The sequence below is a fragment of the Podarcis gaigeae genome, assembly GCF_964106915.1.
Source record: "Podarcis gaigeae genome assembly, chromosome: 14".
Taxonomy (NCBI): domain Eukaryota; kingdom Metazoa; phylum Chordata; class Lepidosauria; order Squamata; family Lacertidae; genus Podarcis; species Podarcis gaigeae.
The window spans coordinates 23211522-23224806 of NC_139690.1; the positions used below are offsets into that span (position 1 = coordinate 23211522).

A 13285-nucleotide genomic window follows, 5' to 3' on the forward strand; every position below is an offset into this window, starting at 1 on the left:
ATGATGAAAAACTAGAGAAGCAAGTTTAATTACGTCCACCGAGGAGGTTTGCTTGGCGAGGGTGGGGGGAGAGGAAAGACAGGGTATTGATCAGAGGGGGGGGGACGGGGGGAAGGTGACTCATTTTCTACAGGTCATTAATGACCTTAGATTATAGGCCTGTAAAAAAAACAAAACACCTTTCCTGGGAATGCCTTCGAATGATTGAGACTCATCCCAGTCGGATGGATTTTGATGATGGTTCTGGTGGGGGCACCTTCTATCAAAACGCACCCCTAAATCCTTCGACCCAGGCCAATCTTCCCAAAAGACGAACCCCCCAAAACTATATTTAATTCTTCTTAGAGTCTCTCTCTCTCTCTTTGCTTGTATGTAATAGAATTACAGGTCCTCTTGTTTTCGCTGCTGATATAATTATCAATACCTTTCAAAGGATGTCCCTTTCAGAAATCCTTCAGACACACGTCTCCCCTTCTGTGTTGTGAGAAGAAGGGAAAGCGGAGAGGAAAGATTTGGGGCGGGTGGGGGGGCGTTTAAAGAAGAGAATTCCACCAGCTACAAATGGATTCAGTCTCCAGCCTCAGCATTATCCACCCCCCTCCTGCCTCCTTGCAGATCAGCCTTTCCAAAGTTTGACTGAAGTTATGAGGATATCTGAGGCTTTGCTATGGAGAGGTCAGAGGTGAAGACTATTTTAACCCTAAAAAAGCATGCCGGTCTCCCTACACCCAGAGTGAATGCTCCTGCCCCCCCTTACCCAAAAAAGCAGAACAAAGCATGAATCAGATTTCTCTCTCTCTCTCTCTCTCTCTCTCTCTCTCTCTCTCTCACACACACACACACACACACACCACACTTTAAAATCCCAGTCACATAAGAGTAATACGATGGAAGCACCAAAGTATTGCGTTTAAGATCCTTCCTTCCTCTCTGTCCTTCTCTCTCTCTCTCTCTCTCCCACCCCACACTCCAGTTTTTCCAAGGAACTGGCTGAGGGTTTTTTTTTTGTCTTAGGGGGAATAGTGGGAGGGGGTGTTTGAATGGTATGAAAGGGACGAAGAAGGTCCCGGGCAATCGATTTTTCTTGTCCTCTCTGTCTTTTCGGATCAGTGCCTTTCAATGGGCATGGAGGTGCTCTTTCAGACACAAACTTGTGCTACATTTTCTGCCTGTATTCCTGCTAAATACAATAAAATGCTGGGCAGATTCCACACTCGCACTCACACAAATGCACAAACACACGCACATACACCTCTTCCACACCCTCTTTTCTTCTTCCTTTGGGTAGAAAGCCCTCTAATTAAATTGTTTGATATGCCCAGTCAAGACAGGGCAATTTAATATGCATTAGTATAAAGATATATTCTGCGAGGAAGCGTTTTTCTACTTTTCCTTATTAGCAAAAGGGTTTTTTGGGGGGGGAGGGAGGAAAGGGCTCCTTTTAAACATCCAGACATTGACAGAAGTGGGTACCTTAGTTCACTTCACTCCCCCCCCAATTCCTATTCTACCTGGATGGAGCAGGATATTTATTTATTTATTTTTAAAGAGGGAATCCGCAGAATCTCGGCACGTACTCAAGTTCTTAAGAAACACGCCCTTTGTATTTCTAGCCTATTTGAACACCCTGGGGGCTTACTTCAGAGTTACCGCGCATAGGATCGGGCTGCAGGTCTCTCGGTGAGAAAGGAAGGTGTCGGTTTCGCAGCCCAAAAAGGCCTTCCGAAGGAGACATTTGAGGATGAGTGTTTGCTTGTTCATTTTTTTTCTCGGGGAATAATTGGGTTCCCTACCCCTCCTACCCTTAAAGGCACTGGAAGTTACGCATTCTCACGACCATGTTCTGGGGTGGCGGTGGAAGAAAACCTAACTGCGTGGAAAGCATCGTCTCTATAATTATACGATGGCTCTAAGAACTGCAGGCACCTATACGTTTATTTATGTTTGTTTTAGACGCTCACGTCCTTATGTTATTCCAGACAAACATCTGTCAGCTGGGAGACTCCGTGCCTATCCTTACCGGAGAGAGACACAGATGACTATGATATATATTATCAACCCAACAACACAGAAATACTACGCTCCCCCTCCCCCGTAGTGAAAGATACACCGAGTGGGCATGATCCAAACAAATTTAACAGCATGTTCATGTTGCAGTCCCATGCACACTTCTTATGTAGGAATGAACCCCATTCAAGGGAATGCGCTGCAGGCGCCTTAATAGAAATCGTGAGAGCAATCTTATACTTGCCTAGTCAAGCTCGCTGAATTAAATGGGATTTACTCCCAGGTAAGCGGGTAAAGGACTGCAGCTTCGAGATGCCTTTCTTTCATTGTGCTTTTCTCTAACAGGACGCGAAAGTGTCTTAGCGTTGACTAGATCGCCTGTCTGTTTTTAGAGATACACTCTAGATTAATTTCGCCGCGTTCACACGAACCCTTTGGGTCCCATTCCCAGCAACACCAAAGCTCTCCCAGGTGTTTCCCTATGCTTGGAAGGGCAGGGAAAGGCCTGTTCAGACATAGAACGAGCCTTTTACCCTAAGATCCTCCCTGGCCACACCATGTGCCTGTCCTGTCGTGTGAACAAACTGGCCTAACAATTTTCCTGCTTTACTGGAGCGTCTTATTCATTCTTATCCTAAACAGGCGGCGGCGGGGCAACCGTTTTAAGGCGATTTCTTCTTCCTTCTTGGGAAGGCAATAGTTGAATCGGTCTCCCTAGATGAGGTCAAAGAAAAGGTGGGCACATTTATCGGTGCGTGAAAGAGAGAGGGAGCATGACTGATGGACGGATGTGGGGAACGAGCGACAGATGCGACTAAAGAGATGGATCCATACTGCACGCATCTGAAGGACACGTGTGCATACTGCATGGACACGGATCCATACTGCACGCATCTGAAGGACACGTGTACATTTATTGCACGTCTGCATTTCAGGGGTAAACGCTTTAGAGCTCTGTGGAGCCAGGGGTCATATTTAACTCGAGGAAATGCTTCCTCGGCCCGCACCTGGATCACAACGGGAAATCATTTATGCGGAAAAACCGCGATGCGACCCCACTCGCACTCCAGTGCTGAGCCACCCCCCCATCCCGTCCATTATTTACTTCACTGGGCATGAAAGTCACTGTGAGGCTGCAGATCCGGGAAGGTGATCTGGGGGGATTATTCCCAAGGAATCCAGCGGGAATGAGGGGGTGACTTCGATTGAAACACGCCCAGGTTCCTGACTCCTATAAGGGGAATAGATAGATAGATAGATAGATAGATAGATAGATAGATAGATAGATAGGGACTGCCTATCTGTCTATCCCAGCATGAATGGTATTTTTGATACCCGCGATTCCTGGCCCATTGTAGGTGGACTCCTACCAGTGAACTTAAGTGGAAGTTTCGAAAACGCCTCCTATAAATTTAACTTGGCGTGCTCAGAATTATATATAAAATATCCCTCTCTCTGTGTGAGAGAGAAATTGTTCAGATAGAACCCCCCCCCCCTTGGCCGCTGCGCCTTCAATTCGGCAAGCGCGGCGATTTCAGAGAGTTTTGTTCCCACTGCGGGAGCGTAACTTGCGCGCTCTTTTGCCGAAAGTTTAGGTTTGTTTTGTTTGTTTTTTTAAAAAGGAGGCCGGAGGGGGAGAATCGACGGAGAGAGAGAGGAGAACAATTTTCGTGTCGAGAGCAGGAAATGGAGTGGAAGAAAGAGAGAGGCGGAAAGTATCAGGGTCCGAGCCCCTCGCTGCGCTCTTTTCCCGATTGCGCTTCTGCGCCGCGCGCATTTCAGGCGCAATAAAGCCGGCAGACTTATTTCCAAGGAGCCGCACGTAGGATTGGTGGGGGGCAATCTCTCCCTCCCTCCCTGCTGTCCCTGCGCTATAAGAGAAGGAGACGTCTGTCTGAGGCAGACCTCACCTCTTGGACAGCCCCCCTCCCTTTGAGACTGGGCTAGCTCTATTGATCCAGAGGAGACGCTAGAGGTATCACCAGGCTAAATATTTACCGATCACACACAAACAGTCAGGTTACCCGAACGATTTTTCCCTCCCTCCCCTCCTTCTCTTTCTTCCTCCCCCCCTTTTTTTACTGCGCGGAGAGCGGAGTGGAAAGGGAGAGAGGGGGGCAAATCATTTTATTAGTGTGTATAAAGCAAAGAACACATTCTAAGCAGGAGTGTTTTAAGATGTGTCTTCAGCGGGATGAAAAGAGTTAGCGAAATCGATACGGAGTGATTAGGAGCTCCCGGAGTGTCGCGGGTGTGGGGGGAGCGAGAGAGCGCAAGCGAGCTGTGAATTTCTTATATTTGCTAATCCCAGGTTAAGGGGAAAGAAGGAGAGCGCAACTCAAAGAAAGAGGAGTCTGGACGCGACGGCCGGAGATTTTCAGGCACGGTGGGGCGGGGTGGGATGGATAGAAGAATGAAATCGAACCAGGACTGTAAAATGCTGGCACACATTTCCTTACCCGGATTCCCCCAACGCCTCCCCCATCTCCACCCGCGAAAGAGTCCCTCTTAGCTCGAGGAAGGCAAAAGAAAACCTGGAGGATTTCTCAATTAACCCTCTACGAAGCAAGCAATTGCATGTGTTTAATTCCCCCCTCTCCTCAGTTATTAACCGTGTTTATGGCACGTTACGATGGTACTTGGAGGGTATCTACGTGTGGATAAAATATAAGGGGTTTGTGTTTGTGAGAGAGACCGTCACCCAAACATGTCAGAGAAGCCCAGGGGCTGGGATTGTCAACTCTTGGGGGTCCATTTGATGTCCGACTATTCCGCTGGTTAGGGTGGGGAGGCGGGCGCAGTAAATGGAGCGATTCAGATCGATTTGGAGAAGAGGGGCGTTTAAAGCTTGTGCCTTGGTTGAACTTTTCTCATTTTGCCCCAGCACATTTGCACTCCCCTTTCCACGAGAATGGCTGTGTCCGGGAGACAGAAGGTTGTGGAACTGATAAGATGGCTGGGATGTGGGATGGGAGTTGGTGCGTGTGTGCTCCTTTCAAAAGAAGGATCTTAATAATCGCACACCTCGACAACTTGAAGAAAGAGATGTTTGCTTCTCTTTCCTCTCCTGGGGTGTCGTCATTTCAGCTCACGGAAAGGTAGCAGGAGCTGAAATGTACAGCGGGAGAACAGGCGGAGATCTTGTAAAAAAACCAAACCTCAACCCCCAAGCACAAACACACGTTTTCCGAAGGGATAGAAAGGTTGAACCGAGTCTTCACATGGCAGTTCTTTCAGAAAGTCAACTTCTTTCCAAGGAAAGTTCTCTCAAAGTGGGGCAGTTTGGCTGAGGAGGCGTTTGTAAGAGAGAGACCCCCCCGCCGCACTTCCCTTCGGGTAGACGTTAGAGTTAAGAAGCTGGAGGGGGGGCGGGTCAACTAACTGGCTACATAAATCGAAAGGGGGCGGGGAGAAGCCTTTCCGTAGAACTGCACGACCTTGAGCTAAACTCCCCCCCCCATACCAATGATCTCCATCACCACATCAGGGGGTGGGGTGGGGAGTCAAATTTACCTCGATATTTTTTAATAGGTACTTTTTCAGAGTCTACAATGCTGGTTGGTTTAAATTCTACCAAACCCCAGATTAAAGTTACAGTTCTTAACAGTCCAACATTAATTTTTGTGTGTGTTAAAAAACCCACAAGAAAAAAAAGAAAAAGGGGGTGCGCACCGTCCATTCCCCTCTTTGACTAATTCGTTAGATTAGAGATAGGAAAAGTTTGACCTCAAAGGTCGGGAGCAGCTGGGTTTCATTAACTCTTGCGGCCCCAACACAGAACCGAGGTTGAAGACCCAAATTTAAAGCGGGGTGGAGGACGGAGGTGTGACTACGAGGTAGGCGTAATGTTTGAAATACAATAGAAAGGGGGAAAGCTATGGTAGATAGTGGGTCTAATATCTGCAGGGTTTTATTTGTGTGTGTGTGTGTGTGTGTGTGTGTTACTGATAGGTAGCCGTGTTGGTCTGCCATAGTCAAAACAAAAAAAATTCCTTCCAGTAGCACCTTAAAGACCAACTAAGTCAGTTCTTGGTATGAGCTTTCGTGTGCATGCACACTTCTTCAGATTTGTGTGTGTCCCCCACCTGATTCTTGGAGTCTAGTTTAAATGTCTGGAAAGAGAAAACAACAACTTTTATTACTAAGTTAAAGCAGAATTTAAAACAGGGCAGCCCAATCCTATGCACGTTTCCTCGAAAGTAAGTCTCACTAGGCTCCAAAGGACTCCCCTCACCCCGAGAATGTGCACAGGGTCGTAGCTTCCCCATCAATTAACTGCTGCCAGTTATAGATGCATTCCCTAATCACAAATTTCAAAATGTGGATTTTAATTGGAGCTGTAAAAAGAAGAGAGAGAGAGAGAGATGTTCTGTGAAGCGATCTAAGCACATCTCTTGTTTCCTGAAATTCCTTCTAAGAGGTTAGGGGTGATGATGGTGGAATTGGGCCCCACAATATGAACTCTCTGCATTATATAGCTGAGAAAGAAAGGAGAAAATACATCTTAATTCACAGGCCACCTTCATGTTATCCATCTGGAGTGATTCACATTTATTGCTGCACATTGGTATGTATTGCAATCAGTTAATTTGTTGATGAATCATGTAAAATCAGAAGCAACCCTTTAATGAGTTGGTAGCCAAAGATGGCAAGTACTTTTACAAGAGGACAGTCACAAGCAGCCTTTCACACACAGGAAGTCTGCACAGATATAACTAGCAAGCAGTAGAAATGTATGTGTGCATGCATGGTAAACATGCATATGTATGAAATACGTACAAATATACATGTATGTGTTTGCAGGTGAACTGTGCACTCATATAATATCTAAATGTGCAGATAGACACTTCCAGTACAAGATGTACTTAAGAACACACTACAAAATATACACACCTCACAATCCTGTTCGTAAGATTGATAAAGAGGCTCATCGTGCAAAATAAGCAGACAAAAATGTGAATTTTAAAGGAAGCAGGAAAGTTGACCCCTACAGTTAACATAGCTGCAGCAATGAATGCACCCCCCCCCCCCCGGAAGCCCTGGTCCAAAAAATGATTTAGCCTTAGGAGGAAGGGGAAATGTATCTTTATGTAAAAGGGACAAATCAACTGCTGGAATATTTTTTTTGGTTTGAACCTTTTAAGCATCACTGCCTCCTCTACATTGAAGGTGTGTGTGTGTGTGTGTGCGAGAGAGAGAGAGAGAGAGAGAGAGAGAAACTGTAAACATCTATCTATTCTGAGCCATAATTTTAGAATATTTTAACTGTTCTTATATTCTGAATTGATTCCTTGATTGCCATTTCATTAAAAAAACAACTTGCATGTTTCAAGCCAGCAGGTTCCATAATGCACACACACAAAAAACATTGTACAGGAGCCATCATATTCCTATTTTAATGGTTTTCTCTCGTATAAAGAAATGAATGCATGTTCAAATAAATAAATATGTTGAAAAGTGAGGTTCATATATACTAAAGGCATAGTCAAATTATTTTGATAGCTTCCTGTTATTTTTAACACAGGCATTCCAAGGACTAGTAACAATGAAACAGTTTCCAAATGTTTTCATTCAACTGAAAATGCCAGTTTGGGGGGGAAAAAATTAAAATAACCCAGATTACAGAAACCTCTTCTTTCCTTTCCTTTCCTTTCCTTTCCTTTCCTTTTCCATAACAAATATTTTCAATAACCTGACAACAAGGAAATTTTGTAGAGTCATTTCTGATGGTTTTTTTTTTTTGAAGCATATTCCCAAACTAAGGAACAAAATTGCCCCCAAACATGCAAAACAAGGGCTTTAAAAAAATCACATCCCTTAAAAAACAACAAAACAGAATCACTTTAGACTTCTCTGCATGTATCTATATTGCAAGCCAATGTTAAACAAATGGGAGCTCAAATTAATTCAATGTGACATTTTATTAGTTTCCAGGCCCTATGTTAAGGTTTATCTAAACAAAGAACTGGCATTTGGATCACACTATAAACCTGAACTGATCTATGGGCTGAAGCATAAAGGAGAAGCTCTTAGTCGAGAACCCATATGACTTTAGCAGATAGAAAAATAGCAGATAGAAAAAACAGCAACCCACAAAACCCACCACATATTAACGAGCCTTGTAATTATTAGCGCACCCTTGATCCTCTTGCCTGCAAGAGCCTAGGATTTCCTTGCAAAGATTTTAAGTGCCTCTTTAAGATGGTGTCTCCTAAAATGAGTTAAGACGAACTGCTCTCAAACAACAGTTGAATACTTGTCTAAAAGGAAATGTTTAAACTCTACTTGTTTGACCATCTGCCCCCCGCCCTCAGATTGACTTTTACTTGTCTCATTCCTCTTCCCAATGATGACACTAAGTTTGGTATCAAATATTATTTTCTGTGTTGCTGTTCTAAAAATAAAATAAGCAAACATTTATTTTCATAATCTTGCCTGTTTAAGTGGGGTAAATGGAATCACATTTAAGAGTTAAATCGCAACTGGAAAAAGCAGTTGTGAAGTACCAGAAACCATGAAAATGGTATCTGTGGTTGTCGGATAAGCTTGTTGTGAAAGTTGCAAAATACATTTTTGTGAAAAATGAAGTTTTAAACACCTCTCATAGGCATCTTTCCTTATGATCATCCCTCAACTAATAATACTACCACAATCAACTTCCTCTGTGTCATAGGATAAATGTAGCTGTATATATGTACTGTGTTATTTACAGGCTGTCAACCAATTAAAAAATCGAGTCAATTAATAAGTTGTCTTTTCACCAGTTAATTGATTGATCAATGAAATACATTGGCATGTTAGCAAAAAAACTCAAGGGGTCCCATTTTGACTTACTGAAAGAAGGGTGAAGAAATTTTCAGTGTTATAATCATTTCCTTCCACCCACCCACCCTTCTCTGTTATGGGGACAGAATAGAATCAAAATAGGCTAAAATAAATACTTAACTTTAACCTGTGTCCTTAATGATGAAAACTGGCCTCTACTTTAGTTAATTAATCTACCAATTAAACCAATATTCCAGTTAAAGCACATACACACTTGGTTAAAATAATCTCATCGATAACACCTCTCTATCCCACTCTTTCACCGTTTCATTCATTGCTTTAGATTCTGTATTCGAAGGTGTATTTCCAGAGATCTATTTATTTAGCAGAACACAACATTCTTTTGCGCCTCTACTGCACTTGTATGAGTGCCTGATGCCCAGCACTGAGTCTCCCTGAGACCTAAGAAGGAGAACTCACAATAACATTTGTACATTTGGTAATTAAACACCTGCATCTTGCATTCTGAAAGTTGATCTTGCAAAGTTTGCCATTTTTCATCCACTGCAACTATTTTTGTTTAAAGGTTACATTTAAATATATCCACCTTGTTCTGGCAACCACATTTCAAGCTATTTTACAACCATGTTTGTGTTTAGTACAGTTCTGTGATTTTAAAGTCTCTCTCTCTCTCTCCCCCTCTCCCTCTCCCTCTTATGAAGCTTGTCCAATTTTAAAGGACATCATAATTTTTGGGGCTGGGGGAGGGATATTTTTTACATTACTTGAAAGCCACATGCTTCTGTCATGGTGTACATTGTAGATGATCAGGGTATGGTTTTGCCATAATGTAGTGTTTACACCCCCCCCCCCAAAGCTCCTGGAATTTATCACTTAAAAAAAATTCATCCTAATTTTGGCCCACTTCAAGCATCTGTATTTTCATCTTTTTGGGTTTTCATATAGAAGAGGAAATTGACAAGCTCACAGCCACAGAATCTTAGAGCACGTCTGTTTTTGAAATAGAGGCTAGGGGTCAAAGGGCAGGGAGTTTTACTTTTATTATTATAATACTTTTAATAGTTTTAAGTTTCAGGGCAACAATGCAGTCATTTTGATAAGGGAGCTCATGTGTTTCTGTGACACATAACCCCCCCTCTAAATAACAAAAAGAAGAAACTATACCCCTGCTAAATTAAAAAACAGGGCATATGTTAAGTATGGTTCATATTATGGTCTTCAAAATTCTTTGCCATTGCAGGGAAAGTCTCAAACATTTCCTGAACTCTGTATACAGCCTCAAAATAGAGAGTTTTGTTTTCAAAGTTGTTGACAAGCACCCTTTGGCATACTTAAAATGGAGACCATTTAAGTTCTAATCAGAGTAGATCCATTGAAGTTAATGAACCTAAGTTAGATTTGTCCATCAATTTCAGTGGTCTACTCTAAGCCGAACATATATTGGCTATCACTTGATGTATTCAGCAACATACATTTTATTGACTGGTTAACTGAGGTTTCCTAAGCCATATGGGAGAGAACTTTTCCCTCATAAGCTGAAACACTATTTCATGTCTATGACATTTCATGGCTACCTGGTCTAGTAAGTCTTCATCCATTCTCTGCTGGGTCTACCAAATTTGAATCGGCAAAACTTGTCTTCTTATAATTTCATTCATAAGGAAAATTCTATGATGCCAACAATGACGGTTTGTAAGTTGCAAGAAAGGAGAGATCTTTCAACTTTAATGCTATGGTCCTTGCGTTGTGTTTTCAGATCCTATTAATTTATTTTAAACCAGTAACATCCCATTGGTAAACCACAGGGCTTCATGAGCCAGCAAACAAGCATATATATCACAACGGAACCTAAACACACCCAAAACTAAAAGAAGCATCAAAGCATGCCAAAAGCAGCAGAGCAGAAGGAGTGCTGTTTTCAGATTCTTTGTAAAAGTCATGGTGCCATAGGAAACTGCTTTATTCGGAGTCATCCTATTGGTCCATCTAGCTTAGTAGTGTCAACACTGACTGGCAGTGGTTCTCCACGGTTTCAAACAGAGAGTATTCACAGCCCTACCTGACAATGCTGGGCTTGGAAATTGGGACATTCTGGGGGTAAGGACAATACTTTATCACTGAACTATGGCCCTTACCCTGATGGCAAGTCAAGGGAAGGGTGTTCCAGAGCTTAGGCACCACAACCAAAAACTCCATTCTCTCTGCTGATATCCATCTTGCTCCATTCTTTCTGAATAACCTCTTAATGATCTGGAAAACTCACATGGCTGTGTACAATACTCTCTGGGTACCTTCATTCAAAGCCTTTTAGGGCTTGTGCATATGCAGGTGATATGTTAGTATGTGTTTGTAGTGTTTTTTCAGAGGGTTGTACTAGCTAGATGAACCTTGGGATATCTTACAACTCTGAAAGTCTATGATTCTATGTACCTGATATTTCACCCAAGTTCATGGACCTCTTAACTGGAAGAGTCCCTCAAATGGAAGAGGATGTCTTCACCCTGGTATGCCCCCCCCCTTATCACATACACAGCTCAACAAGACAATGACAAGAATCCACCAAGCATACAGATCAATATGGCTAACCTGATTCAAAAACACCCACCTCACTCACACATGAAAACAAAGTTCACCACAGCCAATCACAAACAAACAACCACACCCTAGGCCAACCCCAACCTCTCTCACCACCAAAGGAACACAAGCGAATAGTAAAGAGAACCCGCACAAGTGACACTGACACAAAACCCCACACATTAATTAAAATAGAAACATTGCCACCCTACTCCACCCCCACTCACCATGGCCCCCTCCACCTCTTTCCCCCTTTTCTTCCTAGTGTAACACTAATGTCTCAACAAATGAAACTGATCTGTAGAAAATGTAACTTGCAAAAAGAGACATTGCACATACTTTTGTGAACCAATAAATCTTTAATAAAAATACATTTTAAAAAATACACTGGGAAAGTCCCTTGCTACCAGAGTCTGTGGTGGTCCATGCATATAGAAAATAACCTATAGACTTGAACAGAGTGTCTCCAGAGAATATAGGAGGCCCTTCCTGTTCTAGGGTGCAGCCCAGGAGTTTTGGACCTCTTTATCAACCCAAGTGACCAGAGTGGTGATGCAAACAGAACAGTCTCCTCCTGCATCTTTAGTAGGAGCAAATAAGCTTTGACTTTGTTAATCTTTGCTCCCTGAGCTGCTTATTGTAGGGTCCCTTAATAAGATTCAGAGCAACCTCTGGATTCCCCAAACGGCTGTCCGAAAACTTCTGGCTAAGCCAGGTGACCACTTTGACAACATCTAGGTCTCTCCCAGCCATTTTCAGAAAGAGGATCACATTCTGCCCCCCCCCTGTGTTTGTTTGCTTGTTATGCTCCTACACATCAAATTAGAAAAAGCACAAAGATTTCTGTGATCTGCAGTTGAAGGCAACTCAAAAGAGAAAAATAAAAATTTCAGAAGCAAGGATGGGCGATTATAGAGAATTTATTGAGTGGCGTATTTATTGTGGGATTAATTTTTTGGGGTGGGTGGGTGGGAGGCAAAGCTGTGACTGGAGGGCAGGAGAAACACCGGCTGCCCCCCCCCTTCTCAAGGCGTTGCTAACTTTTATGATATTTCTTCTCTCTCTCTCTCTCTCTCTCTCTCTCTCTCTCTCTCTCTCTCTCTCTTTCTCTCCTTTCTACTATCTGCCTTTGTGCCTTCAGGGGCAGTGAAAGAAGACTGCCGATTCTAGATTGCTTTCAGAGTTTGCTTTGCTGATGATGGATTACCATGTCAATTTAAACAGCATAGGATTAATTTGTTTCAATGATTTCTCTTTAGGCTGAATGCCAGCCTTTTTTCCCTTCTTGTTGTTGCTTTCTATCTCTCCCTTTGCTCTTCAGAATAAGAATAAGAAAGAAAAAATGCTGTCCACCACCAAATCCCTTTCAATGCCCCCCCCCGTTCTAAAAAAAGGGACAATAATAGAAATGGACAAATTAGGTGTAAAGTTGCAATACAGTCACAGGTTTGAGTGTGTGTTTTTATCTCATTTGCAAAGGCTGAAGCCTCCTGTCAGTCACATTAAAATGAAATTGGATCTAACATTTATTCAATAAATACTTCTCTTGTAGGTAATCCAGAGCAGAGTGCTTTTGACACACAAGGACTTAATTTATCTCAGATAAGAAGTTATTAATATGGTACATTTAAACTTGCCACCTACAGTAAGGTCATTCAGATCTTTAATGTGATTCAGAAAAACGGGTTTGAGGGGAAGAAGGGGACCAAGTTTGAGATGGCATTCTATGTGTCAGCAGTGGGAGGGAAACGCAATAGTTAGTGCCAGGGAAATAAGGTCCTATAGTGGAAACATTGACCATCATTTCTGCTCAGCCTGAATTCATTGGAGAGTTCATTGCTTTTGAACCTGACTTTTCCATCTGCAAAGCAGGAATGATAGGAACATAAGGAGGCTGCCTTACACCCAGTCAGATCAT

The 13285-nt window shown here is 42.9% G+C and overlaps 1 long non-coding RNA gene across 4 annotated transcripts in view; it reads left to right on the forward strand.

The window, feature by feature from the left end:
- Positions 1-13285, forward strand: part of LOC310831958 — a 61041-nt gene that overhangs the window by 6257 nt on the left and 41499 nt on the right. The window lies entirely within an intron of this gene.